Source organism: Chiloscyllium punctatum, chromosome 50, assembly GCF_047496795.1.
Source record: "Chiloscyllium punctatum isolate Juve2018m chromosome 50, sChiPun1.3, whole genome shotgun sequence".
Taxonomy (NCBI): domain Eukaryota; kingdom Metazoa; phylum Chordata; class Chondrichthyes; order Orectolobiformes; family Hemiscylliidae; genus Chiloscyllium; species Chiloscyllium punctatum.
In genome coordinates this window covers 32,350,362-32,364,488 of record NC_092788.1, presented here as the reverse complement: position 1 = coordinate 32,364,488, position 14,127 = coordinate 32,350,362, and the positions used below count along the sequence as shown (strand labels likewise).

Genomic DNA, 14,127 nt, shown 5'->3' with positions numbered 1-14,127 from the left:
GGCACTACGGGGACAATTTAGCACGGGCCAATCCACCCTAACCCGCACATCCCTGGGCACTATGGGACAATTTAGCATGGGCCAATCCACCCTAACCCGCACATCCCTGTGCACTACAGGGACAATTTAGCACGGGTCAATCCACCCTAACCTGTACATCCCTGGGCACTACGGGGACAATTTAGCACGGGTCAATCCACCCTAACCTGTACATCCCTGGGCACTACGGGGACAATTTAGCACAGGCCAATCCACCCTAACCTGTACATCCCTGGGCACTACGGGGACAATTTAGCACGGGCCAATCCACCCTAACCTGTACATCCCTGGGCACTACGGGGACAATTTAGCACGGCCAATAAATAGGCAAGGTCTTTTTCCCCTGGGGTGGGGGGGGCCCAGAACTCCCTATCCATGTCCCCCCCCATCCTTTTAAATGTTATCATTGTACCAGCCCCCCCACCACTTCCTCTGGCAGCTCGTTCCACACAAGCACCACCCTCTGGGGGGAAAAGTTACCCCTCGGGTCCCTTTCCCCCCCCTCTCACCTTAAACCTACCCCCCCTCTCGTTCTGGGCTGATGTTTTTGTGTGTGGCAGAACAGGCACATGGAGGAGGGGCTGAATGGCCTCCTGTTCCTGTGTAACAGGAGGGAGGAGGGGCTGAATGGCCTCGTGTTGCTGTGTAACAGGCTGGAGGAGGAGGGGCTGAATGGTCTCGTGTTGCTGTGTAACAGGCTGGAGGAGGAGGGGCTGAATGGCCTCCTGTTCCTGTGTAACGGGCTGGAGGAGGGGGAGATGGGCTAAATGGCCTCCTGTTCCTGTGTTACAGGGTGGAGGAGGAGGGGCTGAATGGCCTCGTGTTCCTGTGTAACAGGCTGGAGGAGGGAGGAGGGGCTGAATGGCCTCCTGTTCCTGTGTAACAGGGTGGAGGAGGAGGGGCTGAATGGCCTCCTGTTCCTGTGTAACAGGCTGGAGGAGGAGGGGCTGAATGGCCTCCTGTTCCTGTGTAACAGGCTGGAGGAGGAGAGGCTGAATGGCCTCCTGTTCCTGTGTCACAGGCTGGAGGAGGAGGGGCTGAATGGCCTCCTGTTCCTGTGTAACAGGCTGGAGGAGGAGAGGCTGAATGGCCTCCTGTTCCTGTGTCACAGGCTGGAGGAGGAGGGGCTGAATGGCCTCCTGTTCCTGTGTAACAGGCTGGAGGAGGAGGGGCTGAATGGCCTCGTGTTGCTGTGTAACAGGCTGGAGAAGGGAGGGGGCTGAATGGCCTCCTGTTCCTGTGTCACAGGCTGGAGGAGGAGAGGCTGAATGGCCTCCTGTTCCTGTGTCACAGGCTGGAGGAGGAGGGGCTGAATGGCCTCCTGTTCCTGTGTAACAGGCTGGAGGAGGAGGGGCTGAATGGCCTCGTGTTGCTGTGTAACAGGCTGGAGGAGGAGGGGCTGAATGGCCTCGTGTTGCTGTGTAACAGGATGGAGGGAGGGAGGAGGGGCTGAATGGCCTCGTGTTCCTGTGTAACAGGCTGGAGGAGGAGGGGCTGAATGGCCTCCTGTTCCTGTGTAACAGGCTGGAGGAGGGAGGAGGGGCTGAATGGCCTCCTGTTCCTGTGTAACAGGCTGGAGGAGGAGGAGGGGCTGAATGGCCTCTTGTTCCTGTGTCACAGGCTGGAGGAGGGAGGGGCTGAATGGCCTCCTGTTCCTGTGTAACAGGCTGGAGGAGGAGGGGCTGAATGGCCTCCTGTTCCTGTGGTGTTGTCGCACCGCGTCCTGCTCCCTGACCAGCAGGTGGTGCCCTCGTGCTGCATGCCTTGCAAACCCCTGCCCCCAATCCCTGTCACAGTCAGTCTCTCTGTGGGTCAGGTTGTGGGGGGTGGGGGGGGTCATCAGTATTCCGACACCCTCCTCTCCCGGACATCCCGCCGCGACAGGGGCTTAACAGAACCGGAGCGATTTCCAGAAATCCCGGCTCCAGGCCGTTTTAATTTCCTCTCTGGTGTCCCAGATCCTCGGCGGTTTGGGGGGTGGGGGTGGGGAGGGGGGGGGGGTGTTATATAAGCTGTTGATTCAGCCAAGGAGTCTGTCTGTCTTGGCATCAGCCTCGTGGAGGGCGGGGCGCGGGGAGGTGTGGAAGGCGCCCTCAGCCTCTCCCTGCCCCCCCCCCCACCCCCCTCCTCCACCTCGCTCCTCCGCCTACCTACGGATCGCACGGAGTGTCCGTGTCAATCCCGGATCCTTCCCGATCCTCGGCCCGCGTCCCGTTGTCCCGCTCCCCCCCCCCCCCCCTCGGGCGCTTCACAGTTGGAAGTTGCTTCACGAGACGCATCGGCAGGCAGCAAAGCAAGGGGAAATGGCGTCGGCCGTTCATTGTGTCACAGAGTCCCTACAGTGAGGAAACAGGCCCTTCAGCCCCAATAAATCCAGCACAACCCCCACCCCCCCCACCACCAAAGGCTAGCCCGCTCCCTCTACCCAATTACTCGACATTTACCCCTGACCAATCCACCCTAACCCGCACATCCCTGGGCACTACGGGGACAATTTAGCACGGGCCAATCCACCCTAACCTGTACATCCCTGGGCACTACGGGGACAATTTAGCACGGCCAATCCACCCTAACCTGTACATCCCTGGGCACTACGGGGACAATTTAGCACGGGCCAATCCACCCTAACCTGCACATCCCTGGGCACTACGGGGACAATTTAGCACGGGCCAATCCACCCTAACCTGTACATCCCTGGGCACTACAGGGACAATTTAGCACGGGCCAATCCCACCCTAACCTCCACATCCCTGGGCACTACGGGGACAATTTAGCACGGGCCAGTCCACCCTAACCTGCACATCCCTGGGCACTACGGGGACAATTTAGCACGGGCCAATCCACCCTAACCTGTACATCCCTGGGCACTACGGGGACAATTTAGCACGGGCCAATCCACCCTAACCTGTACATCCCTGGGCACTACGGGGACAATTTAGCACGGGCCAATCCACCCTAACCTGTACATCCCTGGGCACTACGGGGACAATTTAGCACGGGCCAATCCACCCTAACCTGCACATCTTTTGGACTGTGAGAGGAAACCAGCGTGTCGCCCCAAGTCAAGACTCCAAGCGAGAGTGGGGGTGTTGAAATCGGCGGGACCCTCTTCCCTCCCCCCACCTGGTCCCCATCATTACTGGGGAGTGAGAGTGAGTGAGAGAGAGAGAGAGACATTGCACTTGGAAGCTCCCTCAGCCAATCCCTTGGGGGCCAGGGGTGCGTGGCTAGCAGTTCGAGAATGGCCCCTTCAGAGGTTAGGAAAATGAGAGGGAGATCAGATCCTGGGGACGATGGTGGGGGGGGGGGAGGGGAATGGAGAGTGGGGCTAGGTGTCAAGAGGATGTTTCCACACCCTCCTCAAATCGTGTTGAGGGGGGGGAATCTAGAAGGAGGGAGAATCAGGCCACAGATTCAGGACTGGAAGTCTCCCATCGAAGATGGAGTCGTGGAGGAATATCGTCTCCCAGAGGGTGGTGGTGGGGTAAGTGGGGGGGCTTTCTGTGGAACTCTGACCCCCCTACCCCCAGCCCCGAGCGAGCAAGGGGGGGGGGGGGGGGTCAGGTCAGCGAGTGTTCACAGCGGAGTCTGAGAGATTTGTTTTGTTTGAGGCGGGAGTGTGGGGAGAGAGAGAGAGAGATGGAATGATAGAGAGAGGGAACGGGGAAGCAGGCTGGAGGGGCCGAATGGCCAGCTCCCCAGGGTCCTGTGCAGGAAACGGAATGGGAGGCCATCTCCGAGCCAGCCTCACAAATCACAGCTTTGCAAAGATTCACAGTCGACCGTTTCCGGCTTCATGTGTGTTCTGTCACACAGCTCTGAGGTTTACCCACGATGCTCTGTCAGTGGTGGGCAAGTTGTTGGAGGGAATCCTGAGGGACAGGACGTACATGTATTTGGAAAGGCAAGGACCGATTAGGGATCGTCAACATGGCTTTGTGCATGAGAAATCATGTCTCACAAACTTGGTTGAGTTTTTTGAAGAAGTAACAAAGAGGATTGATGAGGGCAGAGCAGTAGATGTGATGTATAGGGACTTCAGTAAGGCGTTCAACAAGGTTCCCCATGGGAGACTGATTAACAAGGTTAGATCTCACGGAATACAGGGAGAACTAGCCACTTGGATACAGAACTGGCTCAAAGGTAGAAGACAGAAGGTGGTGGTGGAGGGTTGTTTTTCAGACTGGAGGCCTGTGACCAGTGGAGTGCCACAAGGATCGGTGCTGGGCCCTCTACTTTTTGTCGTTTACATAAATGATTTGGATGTGAACATAAGAGGTACTGTTAGTAAGTTTGCAGATGACCCCAAAATTGGACGTGTAGTGGACAGCGAAGAGGGTTACCTCAGATTACAACAGGATCTGGACCAGATGGGCCAATGGGCTGAGAAGTGGCAGATGGAGTTTAATTCAGATAAATGTGAGGTGCTGCATTTGGGGAAAGCAAATCTTAGCAGGACTTATACACTTAATGGTAAGGTCCTTGGGAGTGTTGCTGAACAAAGAGACCTTGGAGTGCAGGTTCATAGCTCCTTGAAAGTGGAGTCGCAGGTGGATAGGATAGTGAAGGAGGCGTTTGGTATGCTTTCCTTTATTGGTCAGAGTATTGAGTACAGGAGTCGGGAGGTCAGGTTGCGGCTGTACAGGACATTGGTTAGGCCACTGTTGGAATATTGCGTGCAATTCTGGTCTCCTTCCTATCGGGAAAGATGTCGTGAAACTTGAAACGGTTCAGAAAAGATTTACAAGGATGTTGCCAGAGTTGGAGGATTTGAGCTACAGGGAGAGGCTGGACAGGCTGGGGCTGTTTTCCCTGGAGTGTCGGGGGCTGAGGAGTGACCTTATAGAGGGTTATAAAATCATGGGGGGGGGCATGGATAGGGTAAATAGACAAGGTCTTTTCCCCCTGGGGGTGGGGGAGCCCAGAACTAGAGGGTTATAAAATCATGGGGGGGGGCATGGATAGGGTAAATAGACAAGGTCTTTTCCCCCTGGGGTGGGGGGAGCCCAGAACTAGAGGGGGGTAGGTTTAAGGTGAGAGGGGGGGGAAAGGGACCCGAGGGGTAACTTTTCCCCCCAGAGGGTGGTGCGTGTGTGGAACGAGCTGCCAGAGGAAGGGGTGGGGGCTGGTACAATGATAACATTTAAAAGGATGGGGGGGGGGACATGGTTAGGAAGGGTTTAGGGGGGAGATGGGGCCAAGTGCTGGCAAACGGGGGGACTGGATTGGGTTAGGATAGCATGGAGGGGACAGGCCGAAGGGTCTGTTTCCACGCTGGCCATCTCTCTGACTCAATATCCCAGATTTATCGGAAACATCTGGCTTCTGGACTTGCAGACGTTTTTGTGCATGACCCTGGCAGGGAGTTGTCTTGCTCTGTAACAAGGAGAGAGAGAGAGAGAGGGGGGCCCTGAAGGGAATGTGCTGCCTTTCCAAACGGGCTCCTCGGATGCTGCCTGACCTGCTGCGCTTTTCCAGCGCCCACACTCTCCCGATTGTTAAATGTACAAGTCTGTCTGGTTAATAAACTTGATGGGCAGCTCCAAGGGCGCGGGCGCTGTGGGAGGGTCAGTGCTGAGGGCGCGGGCGCTGTGGGAGGGTCAGTGCTGAGGGAGTGGGTGCTGTGGGGGGGTCAGTGCTGAGGGAGTGGGTGCTGTGGGGGGGTCAGTGCTGAGGGAGGGTCAGTGCTGAGGGAGGGTCAGTGCTGAGGGAGTGGGGGCTGTGGGAGGGTCAGTGCTGAGGGAGTGGGGGCTGAGGGAGGGTCAGTGCTGAGGGAGGGTCAGTGCTGAGGGAGGGTCAGTGCTGAGGGAGTGGGGGCTGTGGGAGGGTCAGTGCTGAGGGAGTGGGGGCTGAGGGAGGGTCAGTGCTGAGGGAGGGTCAGTGCTGAGGGAGTGGGGGCTGTGGGAGGGTCAGTGCTGAGGGAGTGGGTGCTGTGGGGGGGTCAGTGCTGAGGGAGTGGGCGCTGAGCGAGCAGGCGCTATCAGAGGGTCAGTGCTCCCGATGAACAGGGTGTTCCGGCTGGGAGACAGAGGACGGGAAGCACAGCTCTATCAGAGAAACACGCACTGGAGGGCAGCCAAGCCTTGAGGCTGAGTCATAACCCTCTGATCTTGTAGCGAGAGCACGTGTAGGGACTCTCTCTCCAGTCTGAGGAAACATCTGACTGGTGGACAGCCAGGACTCTCTCTGGCCTCGCCTCGCCTCATCTCTGAGTGAAATGGGTACATAACTAACATTGTTCCTCATCTCTACACCTCCTTCACTGCAATTACACTCTCACCCACATCACGGCCGCAGCTTATCCCCCCTCCACACCCCCCTCCACCCCGCCATCCTTATCCCACCTCCTCCTCATCCACCCGTTCTTCCGCCCCTCTCTCCCTGGGGGAGTGAGTCCCCCGTTCTCCCCCCACTCTCTCTCCCTGGGGGACTGAGTCACCGTTCCCTCCCACTCTACACCATCCCAATGGACCCCAAACCCTTCCCCGTTCCCTCCCACTCTACACCGTCCCCAATGGACCCCAAACCCCTTCCCCGTTCCCTCCCACTCTACACCATCCCAATGGACCCCAAACCCTTCCCTGTTCACTCCCCCTCTACACCATCCCAATGGACCCCAAACCCCTTCCCATTCCCTCCCCCTCTACACCGTCCCCAATGGACCCCAAACCCCTTCCCATTCCCTCCCACTCTACACCGTCCCAGTGTTCCCAACCCCTTTGCCATCAGATGTAATGTTCTCGATGCAGGTCCCATGTGAAGGGAAAGGGCTGGCAAGGAGCCGATCCTTTTGGAGTCCAAAGGCAGTATGTCAAAGCCGGTCCAAACTGAAACATTGCCAGTGTACACAGAAGGCCTGTAAGTGAACTCTCTGTCTGCTTCTCCCCACTGCTGACTCTCTCCAGAAAGAGGTGCCAAACAGGCTGGGTTTAAATGGCTTATTCTTCATAGATGCCAACACCACCACTCTGCTGGCATACCAACCCTTCAGACACATTCTGTAGGCTCAGGTCAAACACTTCCTACCCTTGTTACAGGGAAAGGGAGCCCAAAGAGGTGAAGGGGGGGATTGATTTGAGCAGAGAGCTGGGAATATTGTCCACAGATGGGAGACGGTGGATGGGGGGATTGGCTACAACAATGTCTAGAATAGCAGATCACAACCAGAGCGCCCACTCCCTCAGCACTGACCCTCCCTCAGCCCCCGCTCCCTCAGCACTGACCCTCCCTCAGCCCCCACTCCCTCAGCACTGACCCTCCCTCAGCCCCCACTCCCTCAGCACTGACCCTCCCACAGCCCCCACTCCCTCTGCACTGACCCTCCCTCAGCACTGACCCTCCCACAGCACCCACTCCCTCTGCACTGACCCTCCCACAGCACCCACTCCCTCAGCACTGACCCTCCCACAGCACCCACTCCCTCTGCACTGACCCTCCCACAGCCCCCACTCCCTCAGCACTGACCCTCCCACAGCCCCCACTCCCTCAGCACTGACCCTCCCACAGCACCCACTCCCTCAGCACTGACCCTCCCACAGCACCCACTCCCTCAGCACTGACCCTCCCACAGCCCCCACTCCCTCAGCACTGACCCTCCCTCAGCACTGACCCTCCCACAGCCCCCACTCCCTCAGCACTGACCCTCCCTCAGCACTGACCCTCCCACAGCACTGACCCTCCCTCAGCACTGACCCTCCCTCAGCACTGACCCTCCCACAGCACTGACCCTCCCACAGCACCCACTCCCTCAGCACTGACCCTCCCACAGCCCCCACTCCCTCAGCACTGACCCTCCCACAGCCCCCACTCCCTCAGCACTGACCCTCCCACAGCCCCCACTCCCTCAGCACTGACCCTCCCTCAGCACTGACCCTCCCACAGCACTGACCCTCCCTCAGCGCCCACTCCCTCAGCACTGACCCTCCCACAGCCCCCACTCCCTCAGCACTGACCCTCCCACAGCGCCCACTCCCTCAGCACTGACCCTCCCTCAGCACTGACCCTCCCACAGCCCCCACTCCCTCAGCACTGACCCTCCCTCAGCGCCCACTCCCTCAGCACTGACCCTCCCACAGCCCCCACTCCCTCAGCACTGACCCTCCCACAGCCCCCACTCCCTCAGCACTGACCCTCCCACAGCCCCCACTCCCTCAGCACTGACCCTCCCACAGCACTGACCCTCCCACAGCGCCCATCCAAGGCCGGTCGGTGTCTTGGGGATCTGTGGCGAGGGGGTGAGGACGCTCCCGATGGGAATGATAAATGGCCCTCTTCCTTGAACCTCACGCGCCCCCCCCCCTCAAATCCCGGCCCGACTCCAGCTCCCTGTCAGCCGAGCCCCTCGTGTTTCAGTCCCACTGCAGATGTGTGAGGAGGAGGAGTGTGTGTGTGTGTGTGTCTGTGTGTGTGTGTGTCTGTGTGTGTGTCTGTGTGTGTGTGTGTGTGTGTGTGTCTGTGTGTGTGTCTGTGTGTGTGTGTGTGTGTGTGTGTGTGTCTGTGTGTGTGTGTGTGTGTGTGTGTCTGTGTGTGTGTGTGTGTGTGTCTGTGTGTGTGTGTGTCTGTGTGTCTGTGTGTGTGTGTGTGTCTGTGTGTGTGTGTATCTGTGTGTGTGTGTGTGTGTGTGTATCTGTGTGTGTGTGTCTGTGTCTGTGTGTCTGTGTGTCTGTGTGTGTGTGTGTGTGTGTGTCTGTCTGTGTGTGTGTGTGTGTGTGTCTGTGTGTGTGTGTGTCTGTGTGTGTGTGTGTGTGTGTCTGTGTGTGTGTGTGTGTGTGTGTGTGTCTGTGTGTGTCTGTGTCTGTGTGTGTGTGTGTGTGTCTGTGTGTGTGTCTGTGTGTGTGTGTGTGTGTGTCTGTGTGTGTGTGTGTGTCTGTGTGTGTGTGTGTCTGTGTGTGTGTGTGTGTGTGTGTGTCTGTGTGTGTGTGTGTGTGTGTGTCTGTGTGTGTCTGTGTCTGTGTGTGTGTGTGTGTCTGTGTGTGTGTGTGTGTCTGTGTGTGTGTCTGTGTGTGTGTGTGTGTGTGTCTGTGTGTGTGTGTGTGTCTGTGTGTGTGTGTGTCTGTGTGTGTGTGTGTGTGTGTGTGTGTGTGTGTCTGTGTGTGTCTGTGTCTGTGTGTGTGTGTGTGTGTGTCTGTGTGTGTGTGTGTGTCTGTGTGTGTCTGTGTGTGTGTCTGTGTGTGTCTGTGTGTGTGTCTGTGTGTGTGTGTGTCTGTGTGTGTGTGTCTGTGTGTGTCTGTGTGTGTGTGTGTGTGTGTGTGTCTGTGTGTGTGTGTCTGTGTGTGTGTGTCTGTGTGTGTGTTGGAGGAGAGATCTGTGCCCTCTGAAGCAGGGCAGCGTCCGATGGTCAGCTTCCCACTCCGGGTGGGGGCAACGGGGGGGGGGGGGGGGTGGGGGGGGGGGGTGGGGGGGGAGGGGAAGGCAGCTTCGGGGGCACCGACAGATCCCCCTTCTGCGTATCCCACTCCTTCCCGTCCCGGCAGAGAGCCAGCGCTCTTCCCTGTTACACAAGCCTCAGTCACATCCCCTTCGAATTATCTCGAACGCCAGCGAGGGGTTTTTTTTTTATTGAAAAGATCTGCATTCCTTCGGCTTCGACATGAGGCGAGTAAACAGCTCAGAGCCCCTCTGTTTCTCATTAATATCCCTGCAGCTACAATAACAGGAAATGGGACACTCACTCCTCCAGTTCAGTTTGGACACGGGGTGGGGGGTGGGGGGGGAGCGAGAGAGAAATGGCAAACGTTCAAGAGGAAATCGTTTCCATTCGAACTCACTGGCCCCCGAGCCTCCCTCCCCTCCCCCCCCCCCCCCACTGCTCACTCGCAATCGAATAGCAACCGTCGATCGATCGATCGCCACTCTGCCCGTCCTCGTTTGCTGCCCCCCCCCCCCGCCTCGTTCCTCACCCTATCTCCCCCTCGGGCAGGTGGCCCTTTAGAAACTGCTGCCCTCTCAGGATTCGCTGTCCACCCTCACGGCAACAAGAGGAGAAAGGAGCTCACTCTCACTCCATCGCCACCACGTCCCATTCCCCCTCTATCCCCGTCTCTGGGTCTTTATCCCGTTCCCCCTCTATCCCCGTCTCTGGGTCTTTATCCCGTTCCCCCTCTATCCCCGTCTCTGGGTCTTTATCCCGTTCCCCCTCTATCCCCGTCTCTGGGTCTTTATCCCGTTCCCCCTCTATCCCCGTCTCTGGGTCTTTATCCCGTTCCCCGTCTATCCCCGTATCCCCCTCTGGGTCTTTATCCTGTTCCCCCTCTCTCCCCGTCTCTGGGTCTTTATCCCATTCCCCCTCTATCCCCGTCTCCCCCCTCTGGGTCTTTATCCCGTTCCCCCTCTATCCCCGTCTCCCCCTCTGGGTCTTTATCCCGTCCCCCCTCTATCCCCGTCTCTGGGTCTTTATCCCATTCCCCCTCTATCCCCGTCTCCCCCTCTGGGTCTTTATCCCGTTCCCCCTCTATCCCCGTCTCCCCCTCTGGGTCTTTATCCCGTTCCCCCTCTATCCCCGTCACTGGGTCTTTATCCCGTCCCCCCTCTATCCCCGTCTCTGGGTCTTTATCCCATTCCCCCTCTATCCCCGTCTCCCCCCTCTGGGTCTTTATCCCGTTCCCCCTCTATCCCCGTCTCTGAGTCTTTATCCCATTCCCCCTCTATCCCCATCTCCCCCTCTGGGTCTTTATCCCGTTCCCCCTCTATCCCCGTCTCTTGGTCTTTATCCCGTTCCCCCTCTATCCCCGTCTCTGGGTCTTTATCCCGTCCCCCCTCTATCCCCGTCTCTGGGTCTTTATCCCATTCCCCCTCTATCCCCGTCTCCCCCTCTGGGTCTTTATCCCGTTCCCCCTCTATCCCCGTCTCCCCCTCTGGGTCTTTATCCCATTCCCCCTCTATCCCCATCTCCCCCCTCTGGGTCTTTATCCCGTTCCCCCTCTATCCCCGTCTCTGGGTCTTTATCCCGTTCCCCCTCTATCCCCGTCTCTGGGTCTTTATCCCGTTCCCCCTCTATCCCCGTCTCTGAGTCTTTATCCCATTCCCCCTCTATCCCCATCTCCCCCTCTGGGTCTTTATCCCATTCCCCCTGGTCCACTGGAGGTTCCCTCGGCCGATCCCGGGAATGGAGGGAGTCTCTCACGAGGAGAAGGTGGAGCCCATACCCATTGGAGTTATTGGAACAGCCGAGGAGGACACGATGGGGGGGGGAGGGGAGATGGGGGGAGGTTGCTCCCTACCTGAGGTGGGAGACTCTAGGACCCAGAGGGCCGTCCTCTCAGAGTAACAGAGATGGGGAGGGGAGCACTCAGCAGGAGACCATTCGGCCCTCCGCAACCCCCCCCCCCCCCATGATGCTATCCTGCTGGGGACTGATCCACGTCCCCCCCCTCCCCCAGGGGCCAAGACAAGTTGACAGTCTCCCTTGAAAACCCTCTCGGTTGGTTGAATCAGCTCCCCCTCCGAGGGGAGCAGCAGCTGCTCTGTGCCACCCCGCTCCCAGCCGCCCTGAGCTCGTCCTGAGTGCTCTTCTACCCCTCCCCATCTCTCTCTCTCTCTCTCCCCACCCCACCCCCCCCCCATGCCCGCTCTCCCACTCTCACTTGTGCACTCCATCATCTATTCTCTCTGTCCTGCGATTTCACTATCATGCAGTTTCTGTTTGGTCCTCTCTTTCTCTCTTGCTTTCTCTATCGTATGCTCTGGGCTCTCTCTTGTGCATGCTCTCTCTCACTGTCTTAATGCGTGCGCTCTCTTTATTGTGTACATTCTGTCTCATGTTCTTTTGCTCTCCCTGTTGTATGTGCTCTCTCTCTCTCTCTCTCCTTCGTGTGCTCTCTCATGCTATCTCTCTCTCTCTCTGTCTTTCATGAGCTCTCTCTCGTTCTCTCTCCCGTGCGCTCCCTCCTGCATACTCTCTCTCTCTCCCGTGCCCTCCTTCCTGCACACTCTCTCTCCCGAGAGCGCCCTCCCTACACTCTCTCTCCCGAGAGCGCCCTCCCTACACTCCCTCTCCCGAGAGCGCCCTCCCTACACTCTCTCTCCCGAGAGCGCCCTCCCTACACTCTCTCTCCCGAGAGCGCCCTCCCTACACTCTGTCTCCCGAGAGCGCCCTCCCTACACTCTGTCTCCCGAGAGCGCCCTCCCTACACTCTCTCTCCCGAGAGCGCCCTCCCTACACTCTGTCTCCCGAGAGCGCCCTCCCTACACTCTCTCTCCCGTGCCCTCCCTCCTGCACTCTCTCTCTCCCGTGCCCTCCTTCCTGCACACTCTCTCTCCCGAGAGCGCCCTCCCTACACTCTCTCTCCCGAGAGCGCCCTCCCTACACTCTCTCTCCCGAGAGCGCCCTCCCTACACTCTCTCTCCCGAGAGCGCCCTCCCTACACTCTCTCTCCCGAGAGCGCCCTCCCTACACTCTCTCTCCCGAGAGCGCCCTCCTACACTCCCTCTCCCGAGAGCGCCCTCCCTACACTCTCTCTCCCATGTGCTCCCTCCCTACACTCTCTCTCCCGAGAGCGCCCTCCCTACACTCTCTCTCCCGAGAGCGCCCTCCCTACACTCTGTCTCCCGAGAGCGCCCTCCCTACACTCTCTCTCCCGAGAGCGCCCTCCTACACTCCCTCTCCCGAGAGCGCCCTCCCTACACTCTCTCTCCCATGTGCTCCCTCCCTACACTCTCTCTCCCATGTGCTCCCTCCCTACACTCTCTCTCCCGAGAGCGCCCTCCCTACACTCTGTCTCCCATGTGCTCCCTCCCTACACTCTCTCTCCCGAGAGCGCCCTCCTGCGCTCTCTCTCTCTCTCTCTCCCATGCCCTCCCTCCTGCGCTCTCTCTCTCTCTCTCTCCCGTGCCCTCCCTCCTGCACTCTCCCTCTCTCTCCCGTGCCCTCCCTCTCTCTCTCTCCCGTGCCCTCCCTCCTGTAAGCTTCCTCACACCCCCCTTTCACTCTCTCTCTCGCTTTCTATCTCTTTCCCATCCGTGCACACACATTCACTCTGTCTCTCTCCCTCTCTGTCTTTCTCTCTATGTCTCTTTGTCTCTCGAGCTGTCTCTGTCTGTGTGTCACTGTCCCTCTGTGTGTCACTCCCCCTCTGTCTGTGTGTGTGTGTGTGTGTGTGTGTCTCTCTCTCTCTCTCTCTTTGTCTCCTGCTCAGTTTGTCTCTCCCCCCCTCCCCCCTCTCTCTCCCCCCTTCCCCCGCTCTCACTTCCCCCGCTCTCACTTCCCCTGCTCTCTCTCCCCCCCTCTCTCTCCCCCCACCTCTCCCCCGTCTCTCTCCCCCCCCCCTCATCCCCCTCCCCCACTCCCTCTCTCTCCCTCCTGTCTCTCTCCCCCCTCATCTGCCCTCCTCCTCTCCCCCTCTCTTCTTCCCCCTCTCCCCTCCTCTCCCCCTCTCCTCTTCCCCCCTCTCCTCTTCCCCCTCTCCTCTTCCCCCCTCTCCTCTTCCCCCCCCTTCACTCCTCTCTCTCTCTCCCTCTCTCCCCCCCTCCCTCTCCTGCCCCTCCCCTCAGAATCAGGCTGTCAGGAAGGTGAGCTGAACCAGACCAGCCGCAGGAGCAGACACACACAGACACACACAGACACACACGCACACACACACACACAGACACACAGACACAGACACACACACACACACACACAGACACACACACACAGACACACACGCGCACACACACACACACACAGACACACACACACACACACACAGACACACACACGCACAGACACACGCACAGACACACGCACAGACACAGACATGCACAGACATGCACAGACACACACAGACGCACACAGACGCACACACACACGCACAGACACCCACAGAGACACACAGACACACACGCACAGACACGCACACACAGGCACAGACACACACAGAGACACAGACACACACACACATGCACAGACACGCACAGACACACACGCACAGACACACGCACACACAGACACGCACACATAGACATACACACACAGACACACACGCACACACACACACAGAGGGAGACATGCACAGACACACACATACGCACAGACACACACGCAGACACACACACACACACATACGGATACAGGACGGGAATGCCAAGCTGCCTGAATCTGTTTTATTTCCC

At 58.5% G+C, this 14,127-nt stretch overlaps 1 protein-coding gene across 2 annotated transcripts in view; it reads left to right on the top strand.

Annotated features, from left to right (window-relative positions):
- Nucleotides 1-14,127, top strand: part of LOC140470119 (histone-lysine N-methyltransferase SETDB1-like) — a 556,598-nt gene that overhangs the window by 155,609 nt on the left and 386,862 nt on the right. The window lies entirely within an intron of this gene.